The sequence below is a fragment of the Sorex fumeus genome, unplaced genomic scaffold (assembly GCF_029834395.1).
Source record: "Sorex fumeus unplaced genomic scaffold, SorFum_2.1 ptg000034l, whole genome shotgun sequence".
Classification (NCBI taxonomy): domain Eukaryota; kingdom Metazoa; phylum Chordata; class Mammalia; order Eulipotyphla; family Soricidae; genus Sorex; species Sorex fumeus.
Genome location: NW_026606091.1, coordinates 29,664,798 through 29,677,917, shown reverse-complemented (window position 1 = coordinate 29,677,917; position 13,120 = coordinate 29,664,798). Strand labels below are relative to the sequence as shown.

The window sequence follows — 13,120 nt, the reverse complement described above, 5'->3', positions numbered from 1 at the left end:
AAAAATTTGCAAAAAAATTCAATAAAATGTGAAGCATGAAAAGAGAACAGAAAAATCAAAGATACACCAATCTAATGCGTTTTTTTTTCCCTAGACGTGTTTTTTTTATTTTATTTTTTTTTACAGTTGTAGATTTACAATTTTTTGTGCTTTGGTTTCAATTATACAATGATCAGATACCCATCCCTCCACCAGTGCCCATTTTCCTCCACCATGGATAATATCCCTCCCACCCCCATCCCCCCATCCCCCTGTCTCTGTGGCAGGGCAATCCCCTGTGTTCTCTCTCTCCTTTTGGGTGTTGTGGTCTGCAAAAGAGGCATTGATTGGCAAACATGTTCAGTCCATAGTCTACTTTCAACATGCATCTCCCCTCCTGGGAGGATCCTCCAAACATCCTTTATTTGGTGCTCCCTTCTCTATCTGAACTGCCCTTTCCTCTAGGATACCCGGCTGGCCTTTACGTTATGGAGTAATCCTCCTGGTGCTGATCTCACCTATTCTTGGGTATTAATCTCATACTTTGTTACTTCATATCCCCCAGATGAATGCAATCTTTCTATGTCTATCCCTCTCTTTCTGACTCATTTCACTTAGCATGATACTTTCCATATTGTACCACTTGTATGTAAATTTCATGACTTCATCTTTTCTAACAGCTACATAGTACTCCATTGTGTAGATGTACCAAAGTTTCTTTAACCAGTCATCTGTTCGTGGGCATTCAGGTTTCTTCCAGTTTCTGGCTATTGTAAAGAGTGCTGCAATGAACAAACAAGTGCAGATGTCACTTCGACGATACATTTTTGCCTCTCTGGGATATATTCTCAGGAGTGGTATTGCTGGGTCAAATGGGAGCTCAATTTCTAATTTTTTGAGCATCATCCATACTGTTTTCCAGAAGGGCTGAACCAGTGGACATTCCCACCAACAGTGAAGGAGTGTCCCTTTCTCGCCACATCCACGCCAGCATCAGTTGCTTTTGTTCTTTTGAATGTGGGCCAGTCTCTGAGGTGTGAGATGGTATCTCATTGTGGTTTTGATCTGCATCTCCCTGATGATTAATGATGTAGAGCATTTTCTCATGTGCTTTTTTGCCATTCGGATTTTTTCTTTGAGAAAGTTTCTGTTCATTTCATTGCCCCATTTTTGGATGGGGTTGAATGTTTTCTTCTTGTGGAGATTAACCAGTATTTTGTATATCCTGGATATCAACCCCTTGTCAGATGTGTATTCGGTGAATATCCTTTCCCATTCTGTAGACTGTCTTTGTATTTGTTTCTTTGGAGGTGCAGAAGCTTCTTAGTTTAAGATAGTCCCATTTATCTATCTCTGTTTTCACTTGCTCGGCCAGTGGCGTGGCATCTTTGAAGATACCATTAGCTTCAATGTCATGGAGGGTGTTGCCAACGTTATCTTCAATGCACCTTATGGTTTCTGGTCTGATGTTGAGGTCTTTAATCCATTTTGATCTTACTTTTGTACATAGTGTTAGGCAGAGTTCTGAGCCAACTTTTTTGCATGTTGCCGTCCAGTGATGCCAACACAATTTATTAAACAGGCTTTCCTTACTCCACTTCACATTACTTGCACCTTTATCAAAGATTAGATGAGCATATGATTGAGGGGAGATGTCAGTGTATTCAGCCCTCTTCCATTGGTCTGCAGTTCTGCCTTTGTTCCAGTACCATGCTGTTTTAATTATTACTGCTTTGTAGTACAGTTTGAAGTTAGGGAGGTTGATTCCTCCCATTTTATTTTTCCTAAGAATTGCTTTAGCTATTCGTGGGGGCTTATTGTTCCATATAAATTTCAGGAGTGTTTGCTCCATTTCTTTGAAGAATGTCATGGGTATCCTTATAGAGATTGCATTGAATTTATACAATGCTTTCGGTAGTATTGCCATTTTGACAATGTTAAGTCTCCCGACCCATGAGCAGGGGATATCTTTCCATTTCCTCATGTCCTCTTTTATTTCCTGAAGTAGCATTTTGTAGTTTTCTTTGTACAGTTCCTTTACTTCCTTAGTTAAGCTGATTCCTAGGTACTTGATTTTCTGGGGCACAATTGTGAACGGGATTGTTTTTTTCATGTTGCTTTCTTCTCTCTCACTGTTTGCGTATAGGAAAGCCATGGACTTTTGGGTATTGATTTTATAACCTGCAACTTTACTATACAGGTCTATTGTTTCTAGGAGTTTTTTGGTGGAGGTTATTGGGTTCTCTAAGTAGAGTATCATATAATCTGCGAATAGTGAGAGCTTGATTTCTTCCTTTCCTACCTGAATGCCCTTAATATCTTTTTCCTGCCTAATCGCTATTGCAAGTACTTCCAGTACTATATTGAACAGCAGTGGAGAGAGTGGGCATCCCTGTCTCGTCCCTGATCTTAGAGGGAAGGCTCTCAGTTTTTCCCCATTGAGGATGATGCTTGCTGTAGGCTTGTGGTAGATGTCTTTAATTATGTTGAGGAAAGTCCCCTCTATACCCATTTTGGCTAGGGTTTTCATCATAAAGCGGTGCTGGATCTTATCAAATGCTTTCTCTGCATCTATTGATATGATCATATGCTTTTTATCTTTTCTTTTGTTGATATGGTGGATTATGTTGATTGATTTCCGAATGTTAAACCATCCTTGCATCCCTGGGATGAATCCTACTTGGTCATGGTGTATGATCTTTTTGATGAGTAGTTGGATTCTATTTGCTAGTAGTTTGTTGAGGATCTTTGCATCTGTGTTCATCAGGGATATCGGCCTGTAATTCTCTTTCTTTGTGGTATCTCTGTCTGCTTTTGGTATCAGTGTGATATTTGCTTCGTAGAAACTGTTCGGAAGTGTTTTTGATATTCCAATTTCGTAGAAAAGCTTAAAGAGCATTGGGAGTAAGTCCTCTTTAAAGATTTGGAAGAATTCACTAGTGAATCCATCCGGGCCAGGACTTTTGTGCTTGGGGGAGACTTTTTATTACCATTTCAATTTCCTTGACGGTGATAGGTCTGTTCAGGTATTCCAGGTCTTCTTGGTTCAGCCTTGGGAGTCTGTAGGAGTCTAGGAATTTATCCATTTCCTCGAGGTTTTGATGTTCCGTGGCATAAAGCTTCTCAAAGTACTCCCTGAGGATTCTCTGAATTTCTGTGGTTTCTGTTGTAATGACCCCCTTTTCATTTCTGATTCGATTTATTAGGGTTTTCTCTCTCCCTTTCTTTGTGAGTTTTGCTAGAGGCTTATCGATCTTGTTAATTTTCTCAAAGAACCAGCTTTTGGTTTCATTGATCTTTCGGATTGTTTTTTGTGTTTCCATCTCATTAATCTCTGCTCTGAGTTTTATTATTTCCTTTCTCCTGTTCGGGTTGTGCTCCTTTTTTTGGTCCTTCTCCAAGCTCTTAAGCTGTGAGGTTAGGTTACTTATGTGTGCTCGCTCCTCCTTTCTGAGGAATGCTTGTAGAGCTATAAACTTTCCTCTTAACACAGCCGTTGCTATGTCCCATAAGTTTTGGTAACTCGTGTTCTCATTTTCATTCGTTTCTAGGAATCTTTTGATTTCCTCTTTGATTTCCTGTCTAATCCACTCATTGTTCAATAGTGCACTGTTTAATTTCCAGGTGTTTGATATAGTTTTCTGTTTTTGTGTGTGATTTACCTCTAATTTCAGCGCATTATGGTCTGAGAAGATTGTTGATACAATCTCTACCTTCTTAATTTTATGGAGGCATGTTTTGTGGCTCAGCATATGGTCTATCTTGGAGAATGTTCCATGTACGCTTGAGAAGAATGTGTATTCAGCTTTTTGTGGATGAAGTGTTCTGTATATATCTACTAAGTCCCTTTCTTCCATTGTTTCCCTCAAATGAAGTATGTCCTTGCTAAGCTTGAGTCTGGTTGATCGATCAAGAGGTGACAAAGCAGTTCTAATGCGTTGTTTTTTTTTAAAAAAAAAAGCAATGGTGTCTAAGCTACTAAGATAGCCCACAGAATGGGAAAAATTATTTACCCAATATCTAGCTGATGAAAGGCTAATATCCAAGTTATATAGCACATTGGTAGAACTTTAAAAAAAATAACTCCCAACCCCATCAAACAAATGCAGAGAGGAATAATGAACAGAAACTTCGTCAAAGAAGAAATTCAAGGGCTGGAGCGATAGTACAGTGGTAGGTTGTTGCTTTGCACGTGGCTGATCTGGGTTTGATCCCCGCCATCCTACGGGCTACACCCGCCTTGGAACCCCAAGTGTTCTGTGAGAACCAGAAGGGAGTGTCCTTCATAAAGGCACCCCATGCACACCCCATCCTCCCTTTCACCTAGAGGTGGAAATCACACCCAGATCCAAGACAGACCTGAGCCAACAACCCGTCAAAGACAAATTGTGTTGGCAGAAGATCAGACAGACTGTGATGCCCGTGAGGTAAGGAGGCTGCAGACACCCAGCCCAGGGCATGAAGTGACCTGCCTGAAAGTGATGTGTTCCCCCCAGGAGTCAGAAATGTTTAAACAGAATTCTTACTCACCTGTAATTCCATCTTTTACCTACCCTGTCAAAATCATATTCATTTACCCCAACCTTGTCTTTCTTCCCTCTTCCTTCCCGCCCTTCTCCTCTCCCCCTCCTCCTTCCTGCCCCCTCCCTTCTCCCCTCCTCTGCCCCTTACCATTGAGGAATGGGGCTATGGGACTATGAGGCTCTGCGGCTACACAAAGCAATTGCAGACGTGCCCCCATGACAGGGATGCTGCACACTAGGAGTGGCGAGATGACCCAAACAGAACAACATTGAGACTCGTACTCTGCAAGTAAAGAAGTTACACAGTCTCCAAGGAAGCTCAGGTAGAGAAGAGGGCACCAAATAAAGGGTGCTGGGAGGATCCTCCCAGGGTGGGAGAAGCATGCTGAAAGTAGACTATAGACCAAACATGACTACCACTCAGTGCCTCTATTGCAAACCACAGCACCCAAATGGGGAGAGAGAGAACAAGGGGGAATGCACTGCCAAAGAGGCAGGGTGGGAAAGGGGGTTGGTGGGGTAGGAGGGATGCTGGGACCCGTGGTGGTGCAGGATGGGTGCTGGTAGAGGAATGGGTACTTGATCGTTGTGTGACTGAAACCCAAGCACAAAAATTTATAAGTCTACAATTGTACCTCATGGGGTTTCACTAATAAAAAAATAATAAAAAGAAAATTCTTGGATTAAAAAAAAAGGTACACAGCCTCCAACACATCCATATGTGCAGGAGCAAACTCAAAACATAAAATAATAACCCAATTAAAAAATAAATCCAAATAAATAAATTTCAATTTTTAATATGAACAGATACTACACTTGATCTTAGCCAAAAGGCCGAGAAGCTCAGGGGGATGGAGTGATAGCACAGTGGTAGGGCGTTCGCCTTACAAGCGGCCAACATGGCCGACCCGAGTTCAATTCCTCCGCCCCTCTTGGAGAGCCCGACAAGCTACCGAGAGTATTCGATATGCCAAACATAGTAACAACAAAGTCTCCAATGGAGACGTTACTGGGCCCGCTTGAGCAAATGGACGATCAACGGGAGTGCCTTTACCTTTTACCTTTACCTTTTAATATGAAAATTAAGAGATCGTGGGGTCTCACCATGTTTCGTGCTTGTCCCTATCCCTCGCCGAGCGCACCCGCCCCTACCCAGTCTTTCCAGAGGGATTCAGGGCTTCATTCTTATGGTGTTTATCCGGATGCCACTCAGGTTGGAAACTGCTCCTGAACTGTTCAGTGGTTCTGAGCAAGAGATTTCATCCACTGCTTCTTGCAAGTCAGAGGATGGGGTCCCATCCGATAAGCAGAAAGGCTCGGGTCGTGAAAGTTAGAGTGGGTTTTCACATCAAAATCTAGAGTCGCAAAACTTAGATGTGGGTTTTCACATCATAATCCCAGGGACTGTGCCATCTGGGGAATTGGTAGCCACTGGGGCCCTTTGTTATTCATCACTGTCACCCCTGAATGGGGACCTGGAGATAGTTTGTTTACCTTTGTGGCACAGCAAGAGATCAGAGCCCCCTACCTCAGATACAGGTATGCCCAGACCTCTGCCAATGGCCCTACCCTGGGTCAGGGCACCTAGAGCCTGGTACCCTTTCTCAGGCACTAAGTGGATCAACCTCTATGACTCTGGAGCCCTACTGCTGATTTTTTTAGGTTATTTGTTTTTCTTTTTTTCACTTCTAAATGCTCATTCTTCCAGGAGGTCTGGTGCCCAGCCTCAACCAAGAGCAGGAGCAGAGCCTCTGAGGCTCTCTTTCAGTTCTCTTAGGCTTCTGACACTAGGACCTTATCATCTACAGAGTGCAGGATGGTCCATTCAAGGGCTCCAACGAGGATTTTCTTAAGTCCAGAGCCAGGGTCTTCCTGAAGAAGGTGGCCGATTTTTTGAATCCTTGGGCAACGGGTCCACAGTGACTGAGGTTTCCTCCTGTCTCTGGATCCTTTGGCCCAAACGCAAACGGGTCTGCTTCCTGGAACAATTTGCAAAGGGAGAAACACATCTTTTGAGGTTCAGGCCGGTCAATCATTGGGCACTAGAGGAAAACAGACTCAAGAGGGTGGAAGGGCTGGGTACCACAAGGTAACCAGCAGGAGCGAACACACTGACTCGGCGCAGATCATGACTTCTCAACTGAGGCCAATGGGTTGCTCCCAGTTGAGCTGCATCTCACCACTATTCCTGCCTCTCAGACCTGCTCAGTATCTTTCCCTATCCCTAACCACACCTCACGGGTTACCTGACATTGTGGCTGTCTCTGGAGGCTCACTCCTAGCATGAGTTTACCAGCAGAGGGGCATGATACTGCCATTAGAGGGCGCCTGGAGAGGGTATTTTCCAAAGGGGGAATCCACAGTGTCAAGGTGGACATTTATTTGCTCTTCTAGCTCTGTCGGGAGATCGAACGCCAATAAGATACTAAAGTGGGGAACAGGGAGAACCTTGTTTTCCATATGGAACCCCCAGCATCTGCTGAGACCATGGATTCTCAGGCCCAGCAAAAGCCGGGAAGGGCTGCACCTCCGATACCTTCATTGAGCTCTCTTCCTATGTTGCCCTGTCTTGAGGTCATGGGGCGACCGTTTCCACGAGGCTTTTCTTGGGAGTGTAGGTACCAAGTTACCCTGCCTTCCCTGCCTGCCTGGGGACTCCCTGCGACTCTGTCAGACTGTCCTAGTGGTCCTGGTGACAGTAGACGTTTCTGGAAGCTACCCAACTTTGAATGTCTGCCACTCCCTTTCACAGAGGGTCACAGCTTGTCTGGTGTCATATTGGCACTTTGTTCTCTCCTGCAGCATGTCATGGCCCTCTGGGGCAATGATCTGGGGCCTGCCTTCTGCCCCTCCGCATCCTCCACCCCTGACTCCTGCTCCTGCTCTGGCTCCCCTCTTTCTCCCTGCCCCTTGTCTGCCCTGCCAGTTCTCGCCGCCTCTAGACCAAGGGCACACTGGAGGTGCTGGCGCCTGCCCTTAACCACACGACTGGTGTCGTGCTGTCTCCACTGGACGAATGGCAGTGCCACCCAGCTGCCATGCTCTCTGCCAACTCCTCCTGGGCACCAGGTGCCACTGCTTGGGTGTTGCTCTTTTTCCTTTTGGTCTTGTCTTGCTTTCTCCCCTGCTTGGTAGTGAGTTTTGTTATTTCACAAATGAGAATTGCAGCACTAATATAACTTTGAGTTTTCAACGACTATGAACTCATACGAACTTTGCCAAAATTTCTGCCTAAAGCTAACTAAAAACCAAGCAGCAGGGACGGGAGTGATAGCACAGTGAGTAGGGTGTTTGCCTTGCACACGGCTGACCTGGATTTGATTCCCAGAGTCTCATATGGTTCCCTGAGCACCACCTGGAGTAATTCCTGAGTGCATGAGCCAGGAGTAATCACTGGGCATCGCTTGGTGTGACCCATAAAAGGAAAAAAAAGCACATTTTGGAATGAGGGAGAACATGATGAGATAATAGTGCTAATGGAATGAACAGCTCCAAAGACTGAACACCGCACAAGGCGAGAGATCAGTTTTACAGCGGATCTGATGGGCGACGGGGTATTAGCAAGCAGCTGACAGGAAGTATGGAACAAGAAATGACCAAGCTTTCTTGGTGCCAAGAAGGATCGGGAGCATATCAATAATGTAGGAATATTTGGGGGATTTTCCCAGGTTTCTAAGTTGAACAGTGTGACAGACCACCTCTGGGACATCTCGGGTGATTTCCGTGCTGTCTGGTCTCTCCCAGACCCTGTGCCTCATGGCAGCTCCTGCTCTCCAGGGTAGCCTGTCTGAAATTAGCCTGCGAGAAATGTGGGTAGAGGTGCACTCTCCTCTTCAGCAGGGCTCAGGAGATCCTAGTATCAGGACTTGAACAGGGCTGGGCCGCATCAAGGCAAGCACCTTAAACCCTGCAATATCCCTGGGGCCCATTCTTGAAAAGTCTGAAAGTGCTTGGATTGGAAGCTTCGGGTTCCACGGGGCTGTCTCCCTGGGCACGGTGCCGTACAGAAGGGGGAGTGAGGCATCTTTAAGGGAGCCCAACTCTACAGGAAGGAGATTTAGGTGGGAAGCAGCTGAAAAAAAAATACCGCTTGGAGCAGGGCATTAGTCCAGCAGATAAAGTGATCATCTTGCACACTGCTGACGTTGGATCAATGGGCCCCCCTAGTTCTACTAGTAATGGTCCCTGAGCTAAGTCGGGGTAAAGCCTGAGCATGTCTGGGTGTGGTGCTAACACCCAAAGAAAAGTGCTGCAAGCAGACAGGGCCGGCCTTTTCCCAGTGCCCTAAGGAAGGATTGCTCAAATTCTTAGAGGCCATAAGAGGGATCTCCCTGTTAGGTGGAAGGGGTGAGGGAGGGGAAGGGGGTGACAGCAGTGGCTCTCCAGTTGTGACTCTGCCTGAGCAGTGACAGTCCACTTGGACAGTCCACAGTGGCCTGACTCAGGCCAGGACTTGGCTGCTGCTTTGACACAAAAGTGTCCTGAAAATGTGTGTCAGGGTCCTCAGGAGGAAGAAGCCCCCAGTGGGGGTCAAGAGGTAGGACACCTGGGGGCAGAAATAGGCGGACACTGCCCTCGAGCCCTCCAGCTCCCTTGGTTGGCTGAGAGCCTGGGGCTGCCCCTCAGTCTATCCAGTTTCAGTCAATCTAAGGGCACTGAAGTGGAGGCGAACACAGTGGAGATCATAAAGCCTGAGGAGCTGGAGGTGGTAACAGTCAAGAAGGACAAGCTGGCGGTGTGGGGAAGACCGTGCATCTGGAGGCAGAAATGTCCCCCAACACTGGGCACCGGGGATATGGGGGGCAGAAATGTCCCCTAGTAATAGACACTAGTGGTCTGGGAGGCAAAAACAGGCCCCAAGCAGTAGGCACCAGTGACATGGAGTGCAGAGGTTAACCCTCACAATTGACAGCAGGGTTCCGAGAACAGAAATGTTCACAATTATTAGGCACCTGGAATGAGCAGAGCTGAAATTTCCTCCAAAAAAAAAAAACACTAGGGATGTTGGGGAAAATTGTTTTCCAAACTAGACACAAGAGCTCTGGGGCAAGAAATATCCCACAACAGAGAACAGAGCTCAGATAGGAGACATGTCCTCCAGCACTACACAATAAGGAGTCCCAGGAGCAGAAATACTCACCCCCATAGAAATAGTCCAAAGAGTAGCAATAATAAATGACCACCTCCACACCCCCCACCTTAGACTATATCCCAGGAGAGAGGAGTGGAGAATGCCTCCTCACCCCTGCTTTCCCACCTAAATGTTCAGATATTTCCGGTTTGTGGGCTGTCCTTGCATGGTCCAGGGCATTTTCCACTTTTTGAGTTAAAATTCGGTGCAGAAGGCCAGAAAGAAGTCTCAGGAGACTCAGTACAGGCTTGGGATGCATGAGGTCAAGAACGTTCCCTGGCACCACAGGGTCTCCTGAACACAAAGGCTGGAGCAAATAGAGATCCCCACAAACCCCAAACCTCTCAGGTATGTACACAGGCCATGAGGGTCAATGAAGCAGTACCTGGAAGGATCTCCGTGCTTAGAGGAAACACTCATTCAGAGCATCCGATTTTCAAAACGGCACTTGGCTACAACCATCTACCCCTCCTTGGCCGAGGGAAAACGAGGCAACACTCAAACCTTCGCTTCATGGGCTACAGACCAAGCAAAAGTCTGAGCCGAGAGCTCCCCCTCCTCCAGTGCACTGTTTCTATTCTGGGAAAGGAAGTCCTGAAAAGGATGGAGGCTGGAACAGTCAGCAACTGAGTTCTAGGCACTACCTGGGACAGTTTCGGGGATCATGAATTGGTGGCAGAGGAGAGAGAGGAGAGAGGGCTGAATCAGTCTCCCTGACAGCCACTGTCCTGTTTCCAAGATTGTTTCTACAAATGGATGCATCCCAGCCTGTGTGGGTGTGTGGCATTGGGTGGGTGGGTCCTGCCAGGGAACGGCTCATGCTTCTTGATGAAGCATGAGCTGTCCTGTGGGGGTCTCCCCATGGATCAGAACCTGACATGACATGCCCATGCCCATGGTGCCTGTTCCGTCTACACCCTCTCTGTAGTGCCCACCGGGAAGAGCCCCCACCTTGCCCCCAATGCTTCCTGGGTGACAGGCCCCCTAGTGGCCAGATCATGTAAAGGACCTCAGGTAAAGGACCTGCAAACCTCCTGTATTTCCCAAACCTCTCAAGGACTGGATGGACTTTCTCTGCCCAGAGCCTCACCCCAGTGTGGAACCCTTCACTGCCCACAGGCTCCCCAGACAGCACAAGCCCACAGTGACCCTGTGACCCACCATCAGAGATAAATTTGATTCTCAGCCCAGTGAAAGTGGAGGGGGATATGTCAGAGCTACAGGAGACAGCCGGAGACCACTGGGGCCTGAATGTGCTCAAGGCAGGGAGGACAGGTGCATTCGTGGATGCCATAGTGGGCACGGGCGTTATGGGGGAGTTGGGGTTCCTTTCAGGCTGCAGTACTCGTGAGGGCAGCGTGGCCAGGCTTAGTGGCCCTAGTTGGGAGTGTGTGTATTGAGAGGGATTTCCAGAGCAGGCCGGGATCAACACCAGAGAAGCATCAAGGTTCCCCAAGGCCAAGTCTGGTGTCCAGCTGGCAGTAGGATGCACTGAGTCTCAGAGAAAGGGGCAGAGCTGGGATAGGGAGGTTCTGTGGGGTCATTAAGAGCCCTCCAGGACTCAGAAAGGGAAGTCTCTGAGCAACAGGGGGAATTGTTCAGGGACTGACTGGGTCTGGGGGCTCATGGCCCCAGAAACTGGCTGCTGCCAGTCTGGGAGGAAGCAGTGAGAGGACAGAGAGAACGTGGACACCGGATCAGGCGGGAGCAAGAACTCTGCGGACCTGAGGAGAGGATAGAGGAAGGGCAGGGAGGGTAGGGGCTCCAAGGAGAGAAAGGAGAGGGGCCTGGGGAGTGACGGGCTGTGGGGACAGCGACCAGGACAGCCCCTCTGCCAGGCTCGCTGGGCTCCCACAGCAACAGCCAGGCCAGACCTAGGGGTGCTCAGTGGCTAATCCTGGCAGCTGCAGCCCGGCCTGGGCGTGGGGGGACGTGGTCTCTGGGAATGAGAAAGTCGTGGACTGAGCTACGGGAGACCGAAAGGGTCAGTGCTCCTGGCCCACCGTGGGGCCCACAGAGTTCCAAGCCACCATCATCGGTGGGGGCAGTGCCCGAGGGTCCGGGTGGGGGTGGGGAGGCCCGTCAGGCCCACCAGGGCAGAGGTGACGAGATGTCCCCTCCACCACTAGACGCCAGGGATCGGGGGGGGGGCCGAGATTTCCCCCTCCACAACGTCCAAGGGATCAGAGGGGCCGAGATGTCCCCCTCCACATGGTCCGAGGGATCGGCGGGAAGAAATGTCCCCCTCCACAAGGTCCCAGAGATCAGGATGGCAGATATATCCCCCCAGCACTAGCAAACAATGATTTGGAGGTCAGAAGTCACAACTCAGCTCTCCCCTCCCCATTGTGGGGTCCTGTTTCTGCGCATGACAGCCCTGAAGCTTGGCCGCTGGTACCATACAGTGACTAGATTCTACACACTCTTTGGGGCTGTTTGGGGACTTTGTATTGCTGGCTGAGAAGAGGGAAGGAGGAAGGCGGGCTTTCTCCCTGACCGCCACTGTCTGATTTTCACGATTGTTGCAATAAATGGATCTATCCCAGGCCTGTGTGGGTGTGTGTGTCACTGGGCGGGGCAGGTCTGGCCAGTAGTTGACAATTGCTTCTAGATTGTGGGAAGCCTTGGCCATGTCACCATAACAAGACGCGTCACCTGCCTGCCCCTGTGTGAAGCCTGTCAATGACCCCAGGAGAGTCCACCCCAAGGGTTGAAGGTCTCAATCACGGATGCGTCCCCAGGAGGGAGGGCAGGATGCAGCACCCAGAGCCCTGCCTTCCACTGCAGCACCTCCATGGCCTCCCCTGCCCCTGGTGCCTGTTTCCCCATTCCCCTCTGCAGTGCACCAGGGACAGACCCCAATTTGCACCCTAGTGGCCACATCAGGTTTCTCAGGATGAGCACTTGAAAGTGCTCCTGCAGCAGGTGGGTCCAAGGTGCTGTCCCCGCAGCCAGGCTCCCCCTTGATGGCACCCACCCTAGCAGGAAGACAGTGTGTTATCAGTGGAGCAGGATGGGGTTGTGAATGGAACATGTTTCTAGTGTCCCCGAGTCTGTACGGAGCTGATCCCTGATAATAGCGCCCCACTTCTTTGTGGACCATCAGATTCCCTAATACAAGTCCCACTGCCACCATCACAGCACGGTCAGACCCCATGTAATAGAGAACCAGGCCCCGACTCCTCTTTGCTCCTGCACACCTGGACCTGTTGGGACAGCCTTGGCTGAGTGACACTCTACTGGTGACAAGAAGTGTGTCCAAATTCATGTATCAGACCAGATGGCAAAGCCTCAGAAGGCAGAGCCATCCTGTTCCAGTCATTTCCAGGAATTTGGTCAGCCATGCCCCTTCCTGCCTGTCACATTCCTACTTGGATGGGAGCCAGGGATCGGGGAGGCACCAGGGATCAGCCTGGTAGGGCTGTTCAGGGCAGGCACAGGCAGGTCCCGGTTTACCCATCGGTGCCCAGTTCATAGCCCTTCCCCT

General features: G+C 48.9%; 1 protein-coding gene and 1 pseudogene across 1 annotated transcript in view; one reads left to right on the top strand and one right to left on the bottom strand.

Moving 5' to 3' along the window:
* Positions 1–13,120, top strand: part of LOC130026620 (polypeptide N-acetylgalactosaminyltransferase 12-like) — a 124,649-nt gene that overhangs the window by 74,592 nt on the left and 36,937 nt on the right. The window lies entirely within an intron of this gene.
* Positions 5,268–5,348, bottom strand: LOC130026780 (uncharacterized; annotated as a pseudogene).